Source organism: Nipponia nippon, unplaced genomic scaffold, assembly GCF_047370975.1.
Source record: "Nipponia nippon isolate SJK-2023a ecotype South Korea unplaced genomic scaffold, ASM4737097v1 scaffold_18, whole genome shotgun sequence".
Lineage (NCBI taxonomy): Eukaryota > Metazoa > Chordata > Aves > Pelecaniformes > Threskiornithidae > Nipponia > Nipponia nippon.
The window spans coordinates 8,063,460-8,085,476 of record NW_028262334.1 but is presented as its reverse complement, the minus strand read 5'-3'; positions in this window follow the sequence as shown (position 1 = coordinate 8,085,476).

Here is a 22,017-nt window from a genome sequence, read left to right as displayed (position 1 = left end):
AAGCTGCTAAGTTCTTAAAATGGAAAGTGCATCTTTCTTCGCAGGGTAGAACAGCAAGTTGAAGGCTTGCTCCGCCTGTACTTCGCTGTAATTTATGCTTCTGCTCTCGTAAGGGGTCTGCTTGCCCTTGATGCATGTGCATAAGTCCCATTAACGTTAATAGGAGCTGAACGCAAGCATTAGCTGATGCCAAATTCCCTAAATGCTGCCTTCAGTTCTAAAGCTGAGATTTGGTCCCTTCCTCTGCAGCTGATCGGCTCCTGGCAGCCCGGAGCTGCTCCCCCTCCTCTCCAGCCGCGCAGCAGCCGACCGCGGCTTTCCCAGGGCTGGGGCACCGCAGCCGTCCTCCCGTTACGCAGGCCGAGGGCTGCGCCCAGGGGTGGCTGCTGGGAGGCGTCCGGCTTCCTCGGAAAAGCGCCGGCTGCGCCAGAACGGGAAAGAGATTCATCAGCGAGGGATGTTTTCTGCTTAGCTGACACTGTAATGAGCTCAAGTCCCTGGGTGGAGAAAAAAGGGGTGACAGGAGGAGATGGGGAGAGAGGAGGGGAACAACTTGTTTCAGGCAACAAATCAGTTGCTAACTCTGATCCAAAGCCATCGGCATAGATGATGTTGGCCCGGGGTGGGTTGGAAATATAAGGCATTCTGTAGACAGCTGCCCAAGGGAATGCTAATTAGCTGGCAGGCAATTAATAATTAATCAGACTTTTGTTCATTGTGAAGACAGTGTTTTCTTTGGCAGCTTCATAATGTTCTGAGTTTGCCTTGCTTTTCTTTCTCTGGCTGATATCATCGTGCTGGAACTAGGTTTTGCAGCGACATGCTTCTCTCCCTCTGGCACCCAGCTCGCCCCGTCCACATGTGCAGCCCAGGCCGTGACCTCGGCACTTGGCTGGGCTCTGATGGCCCATTTAACAGTCAAAGGCTGGAAAGGGAGTTGCTGGTGTGCTATTTTTAACCAGCTGGACAGTTAAATAATTCAGAGACAGACACACGCAGAGTGGTCTGGGCTGTGCCTGAGATTTGAAAGGGGAGAAGAGCATTGTGTCGCCCCTGCTAGGCTCACTTGGCCTTGTCAAGCTCGGGTTCCCAGGCTCTTTAACACCAGCACAAAACAAAAACCAAGCCTCCAGGAGTGAAATCCTTGCCCCACTGATGTCAGTTGGGCTCCTGGCTCTGACTGCGACAGAGCCTGGATCACACTTAGCTGCAAGGCATGAACTATTCGGTATTTCCTTGTTTCCTAATGCTGTAGAACCCTTTTTTTTTCTTCCATGACAATAAATCCCAGTTATGGTGTGAGTAGGAGTCCAGATTGGGGAATGTCAAAACTTCTGGGGAAAATAGGAGTAATTTCAAGAAAGCTCTTTAGAAATCCGAAGCTCCATGTATGGCTACTCCCCTTGATTTCGGACTAGGAAGGGAGTCGCACAGAAAAACAGTGCATCCCTTTTGTCCAGCCCAGCCCTCTCCCCAGCTGCCCTGTGGAGTGACTCACAGCTCCCTGAAAAGCCATCCTTCTCACGCGGGGATGCCTGGGAGAGCGTACAGCCGTGCTCTTCCCACCAAATAGACTTCATCTGGAGTACCAGCGGCGGTGCTTGCAGAGAAAGCATGGGGCTGTGGTTTGGCTCTGGGAGAGGTGAGAAGGGCATTCATAGCGGGAGTTGTTCTGTGCAGCAAGAGAGGTGTCAGTGTGTTATTGAAGGGCGAAGAAAACCACTGGTCACCTGCTCCACATTTGGGCAATCGGCCATTTTCTAGTTTTTGCCCACTGAACAAGTGGAGCTATTTACTTCTTTAACTTGTTAAGGAGACCTACATTTCCCTGAATATTTTTTTCACTCTCTGATGGAGGTAAAAAGAGAAGATTTACTACCATTGAAAATGGATTTGAACATAAATTACCTGCCCTGGTCTGCAGATGCCTTTATGATGATTATACTCAAACTTCACGATATCAGTGTGGAGCGGGGCGATACTGTCCTTGTCTGACAGCTGGCAAAGCGCTGGAACGGTCTGTAATAATTCACCTGCCCATGTACCCAGAATGTCTTTGATCCAGGAGTTGCTTGAGTCAAAGGCCTTGAACTTGTATAAATAAGCCTATTCTTGTGCTCTTGTCCTCGGAGTCTGCTTGCCTTCACCAATGGGTAACGCTTACTGTTTCCAACAGAGATACAGCTTATTGTTTAATTTGGGGCAAATTTGATGGGGGGGTGAGGTCTTACAACTAAGAAAGTGTACCACATTGTGTAGGCAAAGGAGACCCTGTTAAACCCTTGCCCATCGAAGAAAAGGCACGAACTCAGTCTTTTAGGCATGAGGGAATCCACAGAGGAGCTCAACTTTGAAAGACAAATGCGCAGCAAACCAGGCTTCACTGATTCTGCTGTTAATAGGACTGCTTGTTTCCTTTGATTCCTGTGTGTTAGCTCAGCTGTGTTTTGGGACTGAACAAGATCTTTCCACTAGTTCAATTTCAAACACGTGGTAAATGACTCTGTGCCTGAAGCACCCAAGGTTCCCGGGTGGTCTCCGTGCAGAGACCGGGGCCGCTTCTGCTGCTGAGATCAGGCGAGACGCGGCTCCTCGTTCTGGCGTAGTCAGCGCCTGCCGTGTCGTCGGGAAGCTGGTCGATGCGAGGAGGAGGAGGAAGAGGTTACGAGTCCCTTGAGCATTCCAGGTTTGAGGTTCTCCCTGTGTCTCCACGTCCCAAATCATGACAACATTTGTTAATGGAGGCATGTGAAGTCTCGTTAAAAGAATGCGGCTTGTGATGATCCTCGGTGGCTTTAATGAGTCATTTGTGGCCGGGGTGACTCAGCCGACTCAGGCTGGCAGCCAGCAGCTGGTCAGAGGAGGCCTGCTGAAGGCAGAGGCTTGCCAGCACGTATAGATAGTGTGTGCTAAGGGCACAGCATTTTTTTAAAGGCCAGCTGTAACCTGTGCGACGTCTGCATATTTCTGAAAGCCCGTTAGTGCAACACCAGTAAGAAAAGCGAATTTGGCATCAGAGGTGTATTTTTCTAGCCAAAAGTGCAGGCAAGTGGGTGGGAAGGCTGGACATCCAGAGTTCATATTCGCAGATGGAACTGATAGTGCACTTGAAAAATGCGACCCTAAGTTTACCAAATCCCACTTCTTTTCCTACAACTGTGTGTCTGTCCGTCCTTCCTTCCAAGCTGTGAGAGGCCATTCCCATGGAAGGCAAATGCCCTGCCTCTTTGAGTGCATGCGAAATAGGATGCTGTGCCCTGTACAGCGCAGAAGTTCAATTTTCAGATAATACAGAATTGGGATGTCTTATCTAACACTGCTGGCAGACACTCCCGAGAGTCCGCACAGCAAAATTCACCTGCTTGGTACGGTGAATGTAAATCACCAGAGCCATGCTGGCAAAACTCTCCTGCGCAGAACCTCATTCTGGACTGAAGTCCTTGAGTAATTATTCTGTAATAAAGTCACTTAAATTTTAGACTAGAGTGTCCATTAGGAGAAGTTATACAGGCAGAGCTATAACAGGATAATTATTTTGTTATAGCTATGCCAGTCAATTTCTCAAGGCCTCAGTCACATGGGAAAGTTGAAATGATGTATTTTTTACAGTCTCCAGCAATTCTTTATTCTTTAATGTCCATCAGTGATTGACTAATGCTGAAGGATACTGGAAATTGTACAGGAGAAAGACAGCTCTCACAATTTCCTTGTGGTTATCAAAGGAATTTGGATCTATCCTGTTAAAGATAATAAGTAATGAATTGCTGGTGATAGGGGGTTTATAGCTGAATTGACTGGGAATTATAAAGCCACTGTTTACTAAGTTCAACTGAAATAGCGGAAACACAGATTTGTAGAGCAGGTCCTTATTTATGTGTTAAGAATCCTCAAGATTTTTAAAGAGTACGCACTAAAACAGATTAAGATGCAAAATTCCCTTATTCTCACACAGTATTGGCCGTTTGATATTTCAACATAGAACTTTATGACTAAGCCTACCAATTTTGGGGGTGTCTGAAATCATTTAGCTCCTGAGTAAGTTGTTGCAAGAGATATGAGTTATGATTCATTATTAATTGCAGTGGAAATAGTACTTTAGGATAAAACTGCACCTGTCAAAGGCCAATGGCAAATATGAGATTTCTGCGGAGATACGCCTGAGCTAGCTCGAGTCTGGAGATTAAAGCAGAGCGGGAACTTAGAGCCGGGATCCCCTCGGAGCTGTCTGGTGAAATCCTAGATGCAGCAAACAGATGCCAACTGAATTTGTCGCACTCGTATTTGAATCTAAATTGAAGAGTTACCAGAACAAGGAAGGCCAAAAATCTCAGTGCACATGAGTGCGCCGTGCGGTTCCTGCATGCCAGGCTGGGCGCACAGCGAGCTGCTCGGGGAGGTGAGGCTCACGGACAAGGAAGCAGGCCCGATACGTGCTTAATCGAAAGCATGACTCAAACTGAAACCTGCCTATAGTTGTCAGCTGTCTCGCAGCAAAATGTTATCTAATTACACGTATAACTTCTCCCTTCTTAGAAAAGGAAAAGGGGTTGAGTTTGAGGCAGAGGATGCCAACATGCATGTCCAAGTGGATGTACCAGCTGGGATCTACACAGGGACAAGAACGGAGTGCAGTCTGCAGGGCCGCGTATTGCATGCCCGCTTGGATAGATGGACGGCTTCTTGGTCCCGCCAGTCTCGCCCTGGGCCTGGACCGCTGGGTAGCAAGGATGCTCCTTTGTCAGCCTCTCCCAGTATCACCATGCCTGAAGGAGAGCTGCTCTCCTAACCCCAGCGCTCCTTGCTGGCCCTACTAGATCGGGTAGGGTAAAACCACCCAGTCTGGATTTCAGTTTATCTCCGTGTGCTCACCTCTTCGGCTGTTTGTCTGAATTTGGGTTTTGTACCTGTGGCTGGAGGGGAAGGCCCGTGTTGCAATGTGTGTGCACAAGGATAAAAAAAGGACATCCGTTTCCAGGGCTGCAGTGCAAAGGCTTAATCATGTTTCAGAATAACTGCAGTTATAAACTGATGGGGCATTTAAAATTTTATCTAGTTCCCAACATCGAGTGTTCAAATTCTGCCTTAAGGGGACATTAGTTGATTGTCAAATCACAATGAGAATCTTATCACTTTATTTTAATAAACAGTTTTCATAAATGTTAACATTTTAATGGATGATTACATTCATATTTAGCTAGCAGATGCATTCATTTTGATTGATGTTATTTCCATGAGTACCAAAGGAATTAAATAATGATTTGTCACTTATGGTAAAGAGCTGCTCAAATATCTTTTAAATAAACAACTTTGTGTTCTTCGATCAGACGGCGACGCAGAACCGCCGCGTGCCGTGGTGCAGCAGCGAGAAGCGGCGACGGGGGCAGCTGGGGGTGGCGTGGGAGCACCCCAGGCTTCCCCACCTCGCTGCAGCCCATGCAGCCGGCAGGCAGCTTGCCAGCAGAGGGGGGAGCCCCTAACCCAACACCCCCGGGCATGGGGGGACCAGCGGGGAGCAAGGGGAACCCCCTCTCTGCCTTTCGGTGGCTGCCACGCCACCCTTCCCCCGGCTGAGGGTCACGGTGGAGGGGCCGGGCGAGGTGGGCAGGAGAAGGGGTGACCCAACGCGGGGCCTGCGAGCCTCCTGCCTGGCACCGGCGGCCCCGGGAGTGCGGGGCGGGGGACGGGCAGGGGGTGCGGGCTGCCGCGCCCGGCGGGGCCAGGCCACGCAGTGCAGTGCTCTGGCCCCCTCTTGTGGCAAGCGAGCCAGCTGCGGCGGGCTGAGGAGCTGGGCGGCCGGCCAGCGGGCTGGGTGCTGCTGCAGGGGGCAAGCGGGCATGGGGTGCTGCTGCAGGCAGGGGTGCTGCTGCAGGGGGCAAGCGGGCATGGCGTGCTGCTGCAGGCTGGGGTGCTGCTGCAGGCTGGGGTGCTGCTGCAGGCGGCAAGCAGGCATGGGGTGCTGCTGCAGCCTGGGGTGCTGCTGCAGGCTGGGGTGCTGCTGCAGGGGGCAAGCGGGCATGGCGTGCTGCTGCAGGCGGGGTGCTGCTGCAGGGGGCAAGCAGGCATGGGGTGCTGCTGCAGGCTGGGGTGCTGCTGCAGGGGGCAAGAGGGCATGGCGTGCTGCTGCAGGTGGGGTGCTGCTGCGGGGTGCTGCTGCAGGGGGCAAGCGGGCATGGGGTGCTGCTGCAGGCAGGGTGCTGCTGCGGGGTGCTGCTGCAGGGGGCAAGCGGGCATGGGGTGCTGCTGCAGGCTGGGTGTTGCTGCAGGGTGCTGCTGCAGGGTGCAAGTGGGCATGGGGTACTGCTGCAGGCTGGGTGTTGCTGCAGGGTGCAAGCAGGCATGGGGTGCTGCTGCAGGCTGGGGTGCTGCTGCAGGGTGCAAGCGGGCATGGGGTGCCACTGCAGGCTGGGTGCTGCTGCAGGGTGCAAGTGGGCATGGGGTGCCACTGCAGGCTGGACCAGGTGCTGCTGCAGGGCGCAAGCAGACATGGGGTGCTGCTGTAGGGTAGAGTGCTGCTGCAGGGTGCAAGTGGGCATAGGGTGCTGCTGCAAGGTGGGGTGCTGCTGCAGGGTGGGATGCTGCTGCAGGGTGCAAGCAGGCATGGGATGCTGCTGCAGGCTGGGCCGGGTGCTGCTGCAGAGTGCAAGCGGCTATGGGGTGCTGCTGCAGGGTGCAAGGGGGCATGGAATGCTGCTGCAAGGTGGGATGCTGCTGCAAGGTGGGGTGCTGCTGCAGGGTGGGATGCTGCTGCAGGGTGCAAGTGGGCATGGGGTGCTGCTGCAGGCTGGGCCAGGTGCAAGCAGGGCTGGGCGGTCGGAGGGGACAGCAGCACGACCAGGCTGGTGGCTGGAGGTGCGTGTGCCTCTGCACCTGGGCTCCCCCAGCTCGCCCGCATCAGGGGTGCCCGTGTGCCAGGGGCTGGGGTGCTCCCTGCCCCCATCTGTCTGCAAAACAGGCTCTGCCCTCCTCCCAGCGGTTCCCATCACCCCATCAGCCTGCCCACCTGTGCCCCATTAGTGCTGGCAAACGAGGGAATGGAAGGCACCTGGGGCAGTGCCTGGGCTGCGGGGCTGGGCTGTGCAGCTCCTTTGGAGCTTGCCTCCCTGGCAGGCACGTATAGAGCCAGCAAAAGCAGACTTAGGGGTTTGCTTTGCTTTGGGGGGGCTGGAGTCAGTGGCCCTATCTGCCTGGTGCCTGGCTGGGAGCGGAGAAGCTGCTGGGGCTTCCGTCTGGGCTGGAGGCAGATGTGCAGAGGTCCGATGTGAGGTACGTGGGGGGCCGGGCTGCTCCCTTCCCTTCTGTCTGGGGGAGAGAGGAGCCCTGGGTGGCCATTGTGCTGGGGCTGGTGCTGAGGGTGCTCTGAGGAGAGCCGGAGACTCTGCCCTGGTGTCCTTAAGCTGGGATGATGAATGAAGAACTGTATTGGAGATGCCCCCTTTTTTAGGGTCAGTTCTTGATGGCTGACTTTTGGATGGTCCACCAGTAGAGCCTTTTGGAGTTTTATCCTTCTATAATTCTTGCTGCTTGAGCGTTTTCAAGAGACCTGCAGCAAACCCTTGATATCTTGTAGATCTTTTGGACCTTGGTTGCTCCTATCTGTCCCCAGAGTGAGAAGAGAGGCTGTGTCTTTAAGAGGTACAATTAAGCAAGTGTGGGTTTTGCCTGCTTTCCAGAAGTAGTTATTAAGCTTGATGGATGGGTTATCTGATCCAGCATGACAGATGGATGCAATGTTTTTGTCTATGACTAAACCTACAGAGGTTGCATAAATAACTTCATAGTAAATGTTCTGATTTCATTGTAAGTGTGTTTACGTGTAGGTGTCTATATACCTTTTTTTTTTTTTTTTTAAACAATGAAAATTTTCCTGAGGATCCTTTGCCGTGAACTGCTTTGAAAACCTTTTTGCAGCTGTGCCCTAACTTCTCTGCAGTGACTCTAGCTAACACATCGGTGAATTTGGCCCATGTCCCATGAGCTGTCTGAGGCTTTCTGGAAGGCGGCTCCAAGGACCAAACTGATGGCAGCCTGTTGTCTGCAGAGGTCCAGGGCAGCCCTGCGTGCCAGCTCAGGGTGGCAGGGTGACTCGTGGGTGGCAGGTTCCTCTCCCTGGCTGGCAGAGTCTGGTAACTGGTATCCAGTCCTCTGGTGCAAATAACTCGTGTTTAATAATGGAGCTTTTTTAAAGCAAGTGCACTCAAACACTGCTTAACTGCCTCCAGTCGAAGGTAGAGCTGCGAGTACTGGGAGCTATTTGATAAGCGCTAGTGATAGCCTCCTGGTGAGCAGCCCTGTCGGGGCAGCAGCAGGTTGCTTCCTATGGGGTTTTATTTTACCTAACCGTGGACCTGTGAATCTTGTGCTCGTAACCATTTGACTCCTCTCCTGTATTTCTCTGCTGTTATACTTGTATTATGTCTTTTCCTGAGAATGCACTGTGTCATTTCTTGCAGTCGGTGAACTTATGCACTATAGGCAGTGGTTGGATGTGAAACTACGTGCTGCTGAGGGTTGGCGTGTGTGTAACAGCAATGGGAAGTTTCCTGGGTCAGCAAAAATGACCTGGGTTGTTGTTGTCTCCTTTAATGAGCAAAGGTACCTGCTGAGACCCCTGCTGAAAGCAGCCTACCTTAAAGCATGGCTCAACTCCAGCGGAGTGCTCCTGGGAGAAACTCTTGTTGTGAGATTGCTGCAGACCCCCAGAATCACTGGGGCAATTCTTAATCTATTGGAGATCCTATCTAATGCGGGCAGGCTACAATGATATGGCAACTGTGTTTCTGCCGAGGGATGAGGTCTTGGGGAACTAAATGTCCTTATTAAGAGGTTCCCAGGCTAGCCTCTGGGAGCAGTTGCCTTGCCACCTTCTGGAAACAGCCACCTAAGCTGCTTGGTGGTTGAGTTGCATTTGGCTTTGTGCCAATTTATAAAGAAACACCAGCTGAAATATAAAAAGGAATTTCTAACTGTTTATAAAGTAGTTTGCCTGTGAAACCAGTTTCTATACAGTTTTTACACAGATTCTTGTCATGTTGATGTCATAGGGCATCATCGGAGATCTTTACAGGAGTCGTTAACAAGTCTTGACTGCTCATTTTAAATGGCTGCATTTAGCCATGAGGAAAGATAGATTTTTAACAGCTAATTGGGCTGTCAATATGGTGTATGTGTTGTGGTTTGTGTGTTTGGGTTTTGTTTGGTTTCCCCTGAATGGCTGTTTCCAAAACGAAGCAGCGATACTGGATGGGGCAGAAGAGCTGTTCAAGATAGGTGTCATGTTGGCCACCCACGATTTCCAGCAGACTTGGCTATGTAACGGGCTTTCCTGGGCGGTGGACAGGGCAAACTTTATATCCAAGGCAGTCAAAATAAATTGCAAACCAAACTCCAACCTTTTAAAGGAAATCAAGTGTTAAAACAAACAAGCAAAAAAACCCAAACAAAAGTCACAGGTGCCGTAGCTATAAACAGCGTGGTGAAGATAAAAACCTGATGCTGCAATCTACTGTGGACAAGAGCAGGGTGGACGATTTGGCTGTTCTCTTCTGGCGTACCTTTGAGACTAGCAGGTGCCATTTTGATCTCAGACTTTCTCTGTAAAAGCAACCATTATTAAACAAACGCTGGCCTATATTTCTCCCATGCAAAGCTAGTTATGTTGTGGGCTCTCCGGAATGTCCACATGGCAGATCTGTCTATGCCTTGGAGCCGTTTCTGATGGAAGGTTTTGTAAAAGCCAACTGCAGAACTCCACGTTATTTCCCACACACTTGAGGGGGATTAGCTAATGCACGTTGGTGCAGTGCTTCAGTGATGAAGAACAATGTTGTCATATTGTTGGCAGAGTTAGCCTTGGACTGGAAAATCCATTGATCAAGGGTATTATTGGTTCCTCGCTCTACCATATGGTTTCATGGGTACTCTTGAGCAACGACTGGTCCTAAAAGGAGGTCCAAAAAGGACTTATGCAGCATGGAGATACAGCTCCAGACCTCTGCTCGGCTTCTGTCTGGTCCTTGAGACACTGACATGAAGTGGCCTGTGGTTGGAAGAGCTTCCTGAAAGCGTGTACAAACTCTTCACGCTAAGAAATGCCTGCTTTCGCCGTGCTGAGCAGCCTTCTGATGAGCCCCAACCTAAGGAACCTAAAAAAGGGAACCAATTCCAGTCCTTGTACAAAGACTTACCCAGATGGAGCAGTAATTGAAAGAAAGGTGGCATGAAAAGTGGCCGACCAAAGCGCAGTCTGCTGGGAACTGAATTTTGTGCAGATGAGAGAGAAAACAGGAGGAGAGGAATTACTGTCCTGCACTGTAGGGCTTGTTAACCAAAGCAGGGGTCTCAGGAGCTGGCCCCGAAGCCAGGGACCCCCTGCCCTGCTGGGTCTGGAGTACTGGGGCTCTTTGCCTGCTGATGAGCTTGCAGGGTTTAGCGCCTTTGATTTTGTTTATCACCATGACCTCCTTTATGTCCCTGCTGGGATCCAATGTGACCTGTTAACCCAGAATTTGATCCTTGGGAGCTAAAGCTGACTTGCCAAATACTGGCTGACGCGCAGGTCTCTGGGCTACATAAGCTGCATGTCACAGGGTGTAGCAGTGAGCGAACCACTGTGGGTGCCAAAAATCAAATGAGAAGCGACAGGTACCCAATGATAAAGATGAACCAGCTTTGCAAACTAGTTGTATGCCTGTGGAGGTTATACGTGGGGCCAGCCAAGAGAAAGGGAAATCAGGTGTTTGGAGGGGTAGCGGTTGTTAAGGCACTAACATCAGTAGAAGCCTTAAATCAGAGGTTAGAGATTTTCACAGAAAAGATCAGTGTGAAGCCTGCTCTCTTTGAAGCAGACTGGTCCAGCTGACTCGTGCCAGGTCCCTTCCACCTCCTCGCATCTGTGAGTAACTTTAGCTCCGGAGTTTGTCTCGGCTGTTCTTGACATATTTCATGCTGGGAACTCCTCAACTCCTGGTGGCCAGAGGTTAACTCAGATGAGAGCTGGCTTCCACTGAAACGTGCCTACTTTCTCAAGACTAGGTTTGTGCTTTTAGCAGATGTCTAATTCTCTTTTCCCTCTAGGCCAGGGAGGTTAATTGGAGGAAAGTGACTGTACATCGGGCCCAAGAGCCTCCTACAGAGATACTTGGCACAAATAAATCAGCCTATTTTTGATGAATAACAAGGCCCCAAAGGCTCTAGTTCTTGCTGCCTGCACAAATTGCAGGTATAAATTTCACAGCTGATCACAGGGACTCCAGAATTCAATTAACTCTCTGCTCATTTAAAAAAAAAAAAAAAGCTCCCTGCCTATTTAATTATGAGTGTCACTGATACTACACATGCTGTTCAGGAAAGCTCCAATTAATACAGCATTGCATCATTAATATGAGTGACAGCATGAAGCCTGTGACTCTCGGGAGTCTGTCTTGACCCTCTGCAATGACAGACTTGGGATTTATTGGAAAGGGTCATCCTTTTCTTCAGGCTTGGGTGATGCTGAGGGAGCCCCGAGATTGTCTCCATACTTTGCAGGCTGGTCTGGTTGCTCTGGTTTGGGTGGTGGTTGGGATGTAACGTAGTGCTGGCAACCAATGATTTGGACCTTCTGGTACTTGGGTAACCTTGTAGGGTCTCTGGTTGTGGGGATGGGGGCTGCAGAGAGACACACGGGGCAAAAAGCTGCAGAGATTAACCTGTGTAAGGCATGGCGAGACGAAGACAGCAGTGTTCTTCTTGCACCGCCTTTACCACATTAAAGTGCCTTTCACTGCCAGGAAGGGTGTTAACCAAAGCTGTACAAATAACCACGTCTCTGCAGAATGTTTCATTTTCGAGTGCTCTTGATTTTAAATTTAGCTCAGTCTCAAAGATCTATCAATAAACAGCCACGCTTCATTTTGACTTTCTAAGGTGTCTTTTGTTTTAAGGCCAAAATGGTCTGACCTGCTCGTTCTGTGCCTCTGCTTGTGCCCATCCTCCTTCTCTCTTGATTTCACACCTTGCAGGTTGTGTTATTGGAAGTGGTGTCCAATTTTTGCAGCTGCATCTTCCCAGTTCAGGAGCGTATCTGTGCCAAATGGCTCTTACCATAACTTGAATATCAGCACGATACACAAAAGGTACTTGGCTTTTCTCCCCAGACTGTGTCCCTCCTTCCTTAGTCACTGTGTTACCCACGAGGATCATAGTCTAGTATTTTCCTCACTCTTTCTTCAGACCATGTCTAATTTGTGCCTCAGCTTTCTGAATAATACTGAATTCTGCTTTCTCTCCACACTACTACTACTTTTCTTCCCTGAGCAACTCCGTTCCGACTACAGCAATCTTCTTTCCAATAGCAGCAAAACCACTCTCGCTGCTCTAGCCAGAGGCAGGCGTCACCCCAGATTAGATGTCATGGCTCCATCGCTGCTCCAGCTCCCTGCACCTTTCTGGGATTTCCACACTAGTCACCAGTGCATTCAGCAAACGCGTCCAGATGTTGTTGCAAGAAGTTGGTAGTCGCTTTGATTGCCTCACCTTTTTCCATTCCTTTATCACAAACTGCTTGCCTTCTCGCCCCTTTTCTACGTGCTGCTGTTCCCTGTTGTTGGTCAGAGCTGCAGCTTTTACTGCCTGCCTGCCACATTTCAGTAGAACATCTTCACTGTTTGCTTTCAGGCACATACAATAAATGCCTGCAGGACCACCTCTCTTGTCCACAGTATTATCTTAAAAGCCAAACCAGAAGAGCAGCTTTCCCACTCTCCTGCATGCCTCTGCATTTCTGGTCCCTCTCTAGCAGCTGCTTTAGTGCTAGAAGAGGGAGTGGGTGTTTTGTTTGAGTTTATTTTTGCTCAGTGAATGGTTGCACAAGCCTTAGAGCTGTTCCAAGGGATGTAGTGAGGCCAGCACCTCTGACACTAGTGAGAGTTCAGGTTTAAACCGATTCTTGAGCTGATGCAATCTGCAAATAAGTTGCTGGTATCATACAACTTCTCCTTTTGTGCTATCCACTTTCATTTCATTTCGTACTTACTTTGTTCCGCTGTTGCCTCATCTTTAGCTGAAATAACCTGTGTCCTGGGCCTGGAGCCAACTGTCTGTCTTGCCTTTGTACAGCCTGAGGCTTAACAGAGCTCTTCTCTATGGCATGGGGCCTCAGGGCAGTGCCAAAACACAGCTGTTGGATGCAAACGCTGTTGCTTGCCCTGCCTTCCCTGTGCAGTGCAAGCCCGTGTGGTCAGTAGGGCTGTTGTGTGACTGTGAGCAGACTCCCCTGGGACACAGGTGAGAAAACAGTGTTAAGCGACTGTAACCCGCCTGAATCGGCAGGGGATGGTGGTTGCTGCTACAGCCCTCACACGGTGGCTTCTAGTTCTCCAGCTCCAGCTGTGCAAGCCCTAGAGACCACCGATTCCTACCTCACTTTCTCAGCTAGGACTTGGTGGCTGTAGCACAGTGCTCGCTTTGGAGAAACTGGCTAAGCCTCGATGGAGACAAGGGGGTAGGATGCTTCTTATGGAAAGGCTGAGGAGGTTCTTGTTTTCATCCCCTGTTGTGGGTCTCTCCACAACTCAATTTTCTCTAACTCTTGGCTTTCATCTGCAAAATAAGGATAGCACTGTAAGCCACATGAATGTGGGAACTTAAATTAGTGTGAGTAGTGAGCATAGTGTGTACAGTGGTTGCCAGTGATTTAGAAGAACTGACTTGTCTTGTTTTGACAGAAGTGAGACAAGTAGGCTGCCCTATGGGAGGGTAACAGGTTGTTTCTGGTTTTGCCAACTCTAGTACCTGTTCAAACTGTTCTGCAAAGCTTTGGTTGTTAAAAAATGACACTGCAATGAAAAAAAATCAAGTGGTCAGCTTTCCTGACCAGCTGCAGCTGGGCATGTAGGTTGCTGCCATTACTTGTCTTATATGACTACAAGGCAAAAGCACTGACCTTCCTGCTGTCTGTCATCTTCTAGCTACCTGTGGGAGTGAGGGAGGAGTAAAGGTTGTGAGCCACTTTAATCTGTGCCCCTGGAACAGCAATGGCGTAGCTAGAGGAGCCATGATGTTCTTTATGCAGCCTTCCCACACATGCCTCTTTCTGAAGGCACCACTCGTCTGCAGTGGAATTCCTTGTAATGCTGGAGGAAATGCGAATGTGAGCCTGCAGCACAGCCATGTGCAGATAACAGGAGCTCCCCGTGAAAGGCTGAAACGCTCTGAGAACTCCTGCCTCCAGCTTTCTTGGCTTTGAAGTTGGACTCTTGTGCGCCAGCCTTGTGAAGGTGTCAACTTCATCCATAACGGATTTCCTCCACTTAAAAGGCTCCTCCTGGCTTCTTCCCGCTCCCCTCCCTTCTTCTTTGAAACACTCAAATCCCAGCGCAACTGAAGATGACACCCACGTTGACCACGTGCTTTGGGAGCGAAGGAGGCAAAGGGAGGAAGATACAGGGCTCTCGGCGCTGCCTCGTAGCTGTGTCTTGCCCCCAGTAAGTAGTGCTGGTCCAGTCTTTGGTGGTAAATGCAGTTGGAGCCGAGGTGCTGCCCCTCGGCTGAGGTTGCTCCCTGGCTGGGGTACCAAGTCCTCCAGCCCCCTCGGGATGAACCCGAGCTACCTTGTTCCCTGCATCTGTCAGCCTTAGGGCAGCTTGTTCACTTTGCAAGGCACAGCTCTCTTATCAGCGTAGCCCACAGGCAAAAGGCATCACTCTCTTATTTGTCTGAGAGAGTAAAAAAAAAAAAAAAAAAAATTCTTTGCTGTCTGTGTAATAAGCCCTGGCCCAAGGGAGTTCAGGAGCCAACTTTTGGCACTCATTGTGCCTTTTAGATATTATTGAGCTGCTAGTGCAGGGACACCCAGCTCCCTTGCTCAGTTTCATTGAGTATTAGGTGGGTATTCCACACTTGCATATTCCCTTCACCTTTTTATGTCCTTTGAGGATCTCTACAACCCCTCCAGTGAGGACAGGGAGCCCTCCAGGTGCTTCATGTCTGTGAAACTGCTGTGTACTCCTCTTCTGCAGCCTGGGCTGCAAAGGCTGTGTGGCCTCTCGCGATCTGCAGCCCCCTGTTTGCAAACCTCTCTTGTACAGCGTCTGGGAGTGCGTGGCTGAGCGGGGAAGCGCGACCTGCAGCATCCCAGGATTTACCAGTTTGTGCTGCTGTGGACATATGTTCTCAGCACTGAACAAAGTACTTACCCCTGACTTTAAGGGAATGTCCGTAACGTGCTAGCCAGAGATCAGGTTGTACCCTTTAACAGGCTGGGAAAAGGAGGCGCGTACTTCACAATCAGAGGTGTGTTTTCCTTTGGTTTGATGCCATTTGCTGCTCCAGGGATAATCTACGTAACGTCAACCCTGAGTGCTATTGACCAAGTTCCATCAGAGCAACTCCTAGGTGACCACGTGCGTGTATGAATATAACTGATAAGCGCTGTTATAAGCTAGGCTTGAACTAGCCCTGGAGGCCTGGGATTCTGGCTTGGTTTGGCATCAAATTCAGAGGCCGATCTGAACCTGGGGGATGAGAATCCAAAGCATGTGAGTGCTGGCTTTCCTGGGAGGCTCCTAAAACTTCTGCTCCTGTGCCGAGGCTGATCTCAGGTATTCGCTTTTATTTTCAGCATCGTGTTCCTATCCCAACCTGAAATCAGAAGGCTAAGATGGGCAAAACCAAACAAGCGATGGAGTGTGTGGTTGAAGCCTGACCTCAGTATCTGCATACTCAGGCTGTGCATATATTTCTTCTTTTACACATCTGCTTATTCTAACCAGGACCAACCTTTAGATGAAACAAAACTGACTTGAATACTTGCCCAAACTGTGAAGATTTGGGGTTTGAGTTTTGATGAAGTGTGCTGCAGTTCTCTTTAATGTTTCCGCAGCTCTGTGGTATCTGGCTGCAGCTGGGATCAATAGCAAAGGTGCCAAAACAAAACAGGAGTGGCTGGCTTTGGGCTTTTCCAAGCCTGACAAAGAAAATAAGAAAGCAGGAGGGCCTGTTGTTCGCCAGAGTGTTTTCTTACCTCATGGTGTAACAATCTGCCTTGAAGGAATCCAGCGGTCGAGATCAGCACAGGGCATCTTTTTCCTTCCAGCCCTTTCAGAAAGCTCTGTGAGGATAATCAGTGGGCTTTACTTGAAATGTTAATCTCTGTCTGGGAAGCATTGGGCCCCTTAGATAAATTGCTGAGGAAAGCACACATTAAGATTTTTTTTTTTTTCCTTCCTTTCCTGTCCTCTCTGGAGAGACACTGAAATAGCCACTGAGTTGTACCACTTTGAAAGAGATGTCACCTGTCCTGGCTCCCAAGGAAGATCCCAGCTCAGGGATGTTGCTCAGGAGAAACCTAAATAATAGCTATTGGCATTTGAGAAACATACATCACTGCGCTACTAGAATATTTGCAAACAAAATGCTGTAAGAGCCTCAAAAGAAAAACAACATTTCTCTGAGTTAAATTATAACAGCATTCCTTGATGGGTAGGAAGCTGACGGGTTTTTTTGGTTGATTGGTTTTAGTCTAGTGCTCAGAGTTAAAAAGAGCTTTCAGGTTTTTCACTCGCTTTTCCCAGGGCCCTAAGCAGACTTTTTTGTTGTCGTTGCCCCACTGGCTGTGCTTGCCTAGCGTTATCTGAAGAGTGCTGCGTTGGGAAGATGGGTTTGTGTGCAAATTCTCCTTGATGGACCAAATCATTGAAATCCGTCATACAGCGCTCTATTCTCCCTGTTTCTAGAGCTTGCTAAACAGTCCCTAAAGATTGCAAATAAATAAACCATGTCAGGGTCTTATCTTGAACAAACTCTACTTTTCTCCTTTGCAGAAATTGCATACTGTAGTGTCAGCTTTGCAGGGGATGACAGAAACCAGAATCCAAAACTACCATGGCTGGTGGTTATTTCAAGCATTTTGCTGTCAGCTGAAGCTGAATTTCCTCATACTCCTAATTAGAAAACTTAGCTGGCTGGAGGATGGGATGGTTTCACTGGAAGCGTTGGCGATGCACCTAAATAAGCAGATTTTACATTCTGCTGTTTCCCCCTATAGAATTTTGTTAGTTATTGTGCTAATATATAGGGGATGTAGGAATGGAGTGTCTTGTCCCAGCTGCAGAGGTAGGAATGTGGGTTTATGCTGAAGACTGATATTTTCTGGCCCACCACCTGTGAAATGGGCTGCTCGGGTTTGGGACTCTCGGGCTAGTTCAGTGTTCTTACTCACAGAAGTTGGAGCCAGTTAGCATTCTATGGTAGAAATTACTGTTGATATTAAATACACTGATTTAGAAACCTCTTGTGATATTGAGCACAAACCAAGGCGACATCCTCTGTATTTTTCTCCGACTTTTCTCCTCTGCAGACTTTTACTTTTCTGTTCAAAAAGGAATGTGAACTTTGCCATGTTCAGTATTAAGCAGCCAGGTTTTGCCAGACTCTTTCGTTTTCTCACCCTAAGTCCAGGAGGTTGGCCTTTCTTATAGCACTCTCAGCTTGTATTATTTTGACAGATTAAATACTATGGATGACTACTTCTGATCCAAGCTAGGTGCTCTGGTTCTCAAATTCATTGACCCTTGCAATATCTTGGTTTGGTGGGCATAGGTACTTTTTTGTTCTTCCCATACAATACCTCTTCACAGAGAGCAGCTAATTAGGGAGCTTTTAAAGGTTTATTAACCTCTGTAAAACCTTTGAAAACAATATATTGAATCAAATTGCATACGCTGCTTAGCTGAAGCAAGGCTGTTCATCCATGTATCCTAAGATACTCATGTGAAGGAATCTCTGGATGCACACAGGAGGTACAGCAACTTTCTGTAGCTCACTCGAGCAAAGTCACGGTGAAAATATCAGTCTTCTGGGAAAGATGGTTATTTCTGCCAGATATGGTAAAGTGAGTATCTTGTTGAATGACACAATATCTGCCCCAGTCATGCTGGTGGTGTCGTAAGCATGTTCTTGAAAACAGGACTTGGCACTGGTTATTACCACCTCACCACGATGGCTTCATGTGCTCTGGCTCTTGGCACTGACTTTCTACTACTGGAAATAGGGTGGAAGAATGGTGGGCAGCAAACCTTTTATAACCCAGTAAATTTAAGAGGTGCAAAGGTCTTTAAATGGCTGATTGAACTTGTCTGGAACAGTTACAAAATTGTGCTTGGAGCCAGAGCACGGTAAATAGCCCAGTTGTCCCCTTTTCTCCTTCATTCACACGTATTTCTGGGGAGAAAACAATTCGGAAATCTTTCAGACTAAACAGAACTCTTTGACCTCTTGATATAGCCTCTCTTCTCCCCTTCTTTTTTTTAGAAAAAAAGTAACAATTTGGCTATGCAATAATTCGCAAAAGCTTTTGGTCCTGCCAAAATTGCACTCTACCCCTGCTCCCCAGATTCACTCTGCTCCATTTAGTAGAGTTTGTTGGCAAAGCTAACCCAACTTCACGCTGTGGACAATATTTGTTTCTTAATAGAAGATGGAGCAGAAGTGGAATTGTGCTGGTTGTGTATATTTTGCCTTCTCAAGATTAGCCCCAAGCAATTATCTGACTATGGCCTGTGCCAGAAAAACACAACAGAACAATTTTAGCAGTGCCAACAAAAACTCCAGAATGTGTTGCACTCAGGAGTGTAATTTTAGATTCTGTTTTCAAGTAGTATTTCTGTGACATCATTGACGTTAGGAAAAATAATACCCCAGGGCTTGCTTTACAAACAGGATGGAGCTTTATGATTTGGCAGCTTTCCGTAGGCAGAAAGACAAATGTTCATCACTTGCAAACCTCTGTATGACAACAGGCTTTGCTTCCTATCAGAAGTTAAAAGTAATAAGAAAAAGTTAAAACTGCTGTGGAAAGGGAGCTGGTAGGTACTCGTCTGCTGCCCTCAGGGCAGGGATGCTCAGATCACCTCCAGGAGAACCTGACCTGTGTGAAGATTTGTTCTGGGAGCGAGAGCACTTCTAGCTAAATCCTGTGTGCAGAGTTGCCCCGAGCAAGATTTGGGAAATACAGTTGTTTCTGCTTGTGCTGCCTCTGGTCTGTGTTCGTGACAGACGGACTCAAATCTGGTGATAGGATGGGAAGGCTCTGCCGGTCCCCTGAGCGGGCTCCAGCTGCCTCCTGGAGCTCAGTCACTCGGATGCAGCCTGTCTGGTATGTGCTTTGGGGATTTGGATGTAGCGGTGACACTCGCCATGTGCCTAGCCCAGAGCTCTACTGTCAGGAAATGTTTCAAATTTCTTTACTACTTTTTTTCAGGGGTTCCCTGTTGATTGTAGGAGTGGAAGGGATGCCCTGAAGCTGTCTAGTCCTTCTTCCCAGCCTGTGTGGGGCCATGTGCACTTGAGCAATGCTTTGCAGACCTCCAAAGCTGAGGTGCCATGGTCCCTCCTATTCACAAATGTTGTTCTTTCTGGTACAAAGGGTTTTCTTAATTCTAATCCACATTTTCCTTTCTCTGTTTGTAAGTCCATCACTTCTCTGTTCAGCACACGCATTGCAGATAAGATAAGGACTTTCCAGCCTGCATTTGACCCATACTGGGCCTTTCTCTTCTTTCCCCACCCATCCTGGTCCTTTCCTTAGACTGAATAGTCTGTGTGCTTTTTCTTACATTTTAGAAAGATCTCATGGTACCTGTACTGGACGCTTCCGGGCAAATCCAAAGTGAATTAAAGGAAAGTTAAGGTCTATATAAGCCTCTTTCATTCTGGAAGGCTCTGTAGGCTCAGCGGGTGCCTTCATGTGTGTGAAACAACTTGTTTGCCTTCAGTAAAGGATTTCTTATGAAAAAAGTGTTCTCTGGCTCTAGGGCAAACCATCCTGCAGCCTGCCTTTGCTCTGTGCCCCCAGCATATGCGAGTGGAAAATGGGTTACATTAACTACGATGAATTGCTTGTGGCTTGAAGGAGAACTGATGACACCAGCTCTGTCAGCAGCTGGTTGATTCGGTGTACTCTCAGGAATTCAACAAGTTCGTAAAATCCGTCAGATGACACTCAAATTTCTTTCACAGTCGGCTCCAGTGACTTCAGTGGAGCTGCTTCCAGGGTATGTTGGTGCATCTGGCACAGCATGGCTCTTCTGTTGCTCGACCACAATCCCGTTTGGCAAGTTTGGGCACAGCAGCTATGATCTGAATGAGTAGCTCATTGTTTGCTGGAGTGGCCAGACGTAGGCATCAGGTTGCCTCTGGGTTGTGTGAACTAATAGCTCTGTTCCAGAAAAACACATGAAACCTCTGTTAATTTCCATGAAAGTGAATAATTTGCTGGGAGCGTGAACCCTGTCGGGGAGGGGCTGCATCTTCCCCTGAATGTGTGCAATGTCCAAAAATCTTGGGCACTGTTATAATATAAATAACAGATCCTCATAGTCTCATCAGCTCCTAGACTCCCTTGGGGAACTTTGCATTCTTCTGTAAATATGAGCTTTGTGGGAGAAGTCTGATGCTACACGAGCATGTGAGAATTTCCTTCGCAGTTGGCATGAAAAGGCTATAAATCTGTGGAGACATAAGCCCTTCCCCCTACCCGTTCTTATAAAATTAATGGGTGTTCAGTTAAGCCAAAACAAAGAGTGGTTTCCCTCAGGCAAAGTTGTCTTTTGGAGGAAAAAAAAAAAAAAAAAGGCATTTTACCATACAGATAGAAAACGTTGTTTAAATCCATGTTTAATAATGCAATAAGTGTCCTGGGTAAAGAAATTGTATCTCTTGCTCTGCTTTGGGCTTTCAATATCGTGAGAGTAAAGACTGGAAAATAAGAAGGGCCAATGTTAATGGAGATTAAGGGGGACCTTGGCCTGTGTGGTGATTTGCATGACCCTGTACGGATTGAGTTGTTGGATAATGGAGACTTTCAGACTCTACCCCGTCAGGCAGGGAGGTCGGCTATGTCACTTTGACTGCCATTTTTCTCTCTCCTCACTTCCTACCTCTGTGTTGTAGAGATGTTTTAAGGGATAGTGGCAGAGTGCTAATAACAAAGTCGTTAAATTTTCAGTTCTCCTCTGAAGTCCCTTTGGACAAAGTGGTGGCAAGTGCCAGCATGGCAGTGTGTTTTTTCTGGTCAAATCCTGAAGAAGGTCACCGAGGGATGGGGAACTGACCACCCGATCTGCTCCTGCCTGGCGATGGACACCTGGGATCATCTCAAAAACCCCATCTGGCTTTAAATTCTCCTACCGCTAAATTCTGCAGGAGAAACTATATGCAAAATCCTTCCTTTCCACTGTACCTGTTTTTATATTCCTGTCTTGGAAGAAAGCAAAAGATGTAACTCTCACTGGTCAAACCAGATGAGGCTGGTAGCCCTCAGAACAAAAAAGCAGTTGAAGAATATTTTAAGCTTGTATCACTGCTTGGCAAAGTAGTCAATGATGGCTGTCTGCAGCTTTGGTAGCCATGTGAAGCCTGTAAAATACAACCTACGCTGGTAGCTGAGATGCAAAACGTCTGCAAGCTCATCTGGATATTCAAATGATAGGAGTTGTGAGCCATTTTTCACAGTGTGGGTTTGTGTTTAATATTGCAAGGATTTTTTTAAGACTTTGTGGCGATTTTTTTTGTTCTTGGAATATCCAGGTCTAAGTGGATGTTCTGACAGAAAGTGATTTTGTTTATTTACTTATTTTGGCTATGTGAAGTAATGCCTTCCAGGGCTTCAAATACTGCTCAATAATTTACAGCAATGTAGAGGTACAAACAACTTCATAATAGCACTAAAGGCAGCTTTAGGGCAGGTGGGAGCATGGTCTATGAGGAGGTAATTGCACCCAGAGGATCAGAGGCACAGCTGCATTTTATGCTTGGTAATGCCCTGGGGATGTGATTATCTCCTGATAACAGAACTCCCCATGTGCCTCTCTGCCTGGCAAGGGTTGGGGAGGTGGTGGAAATAGCTCTGCAGTGAGCAGGTTTCCCTGCAGAGGATCCTTTTGGGAGTGTTTGGGAACTCAAAGCAGCTTTTTGTTGTATGGAAAGCTGGACTAGAGAGGTCACGGTCCTGGAAAGCCCGGTCTGCAGACCTCCTGCCTC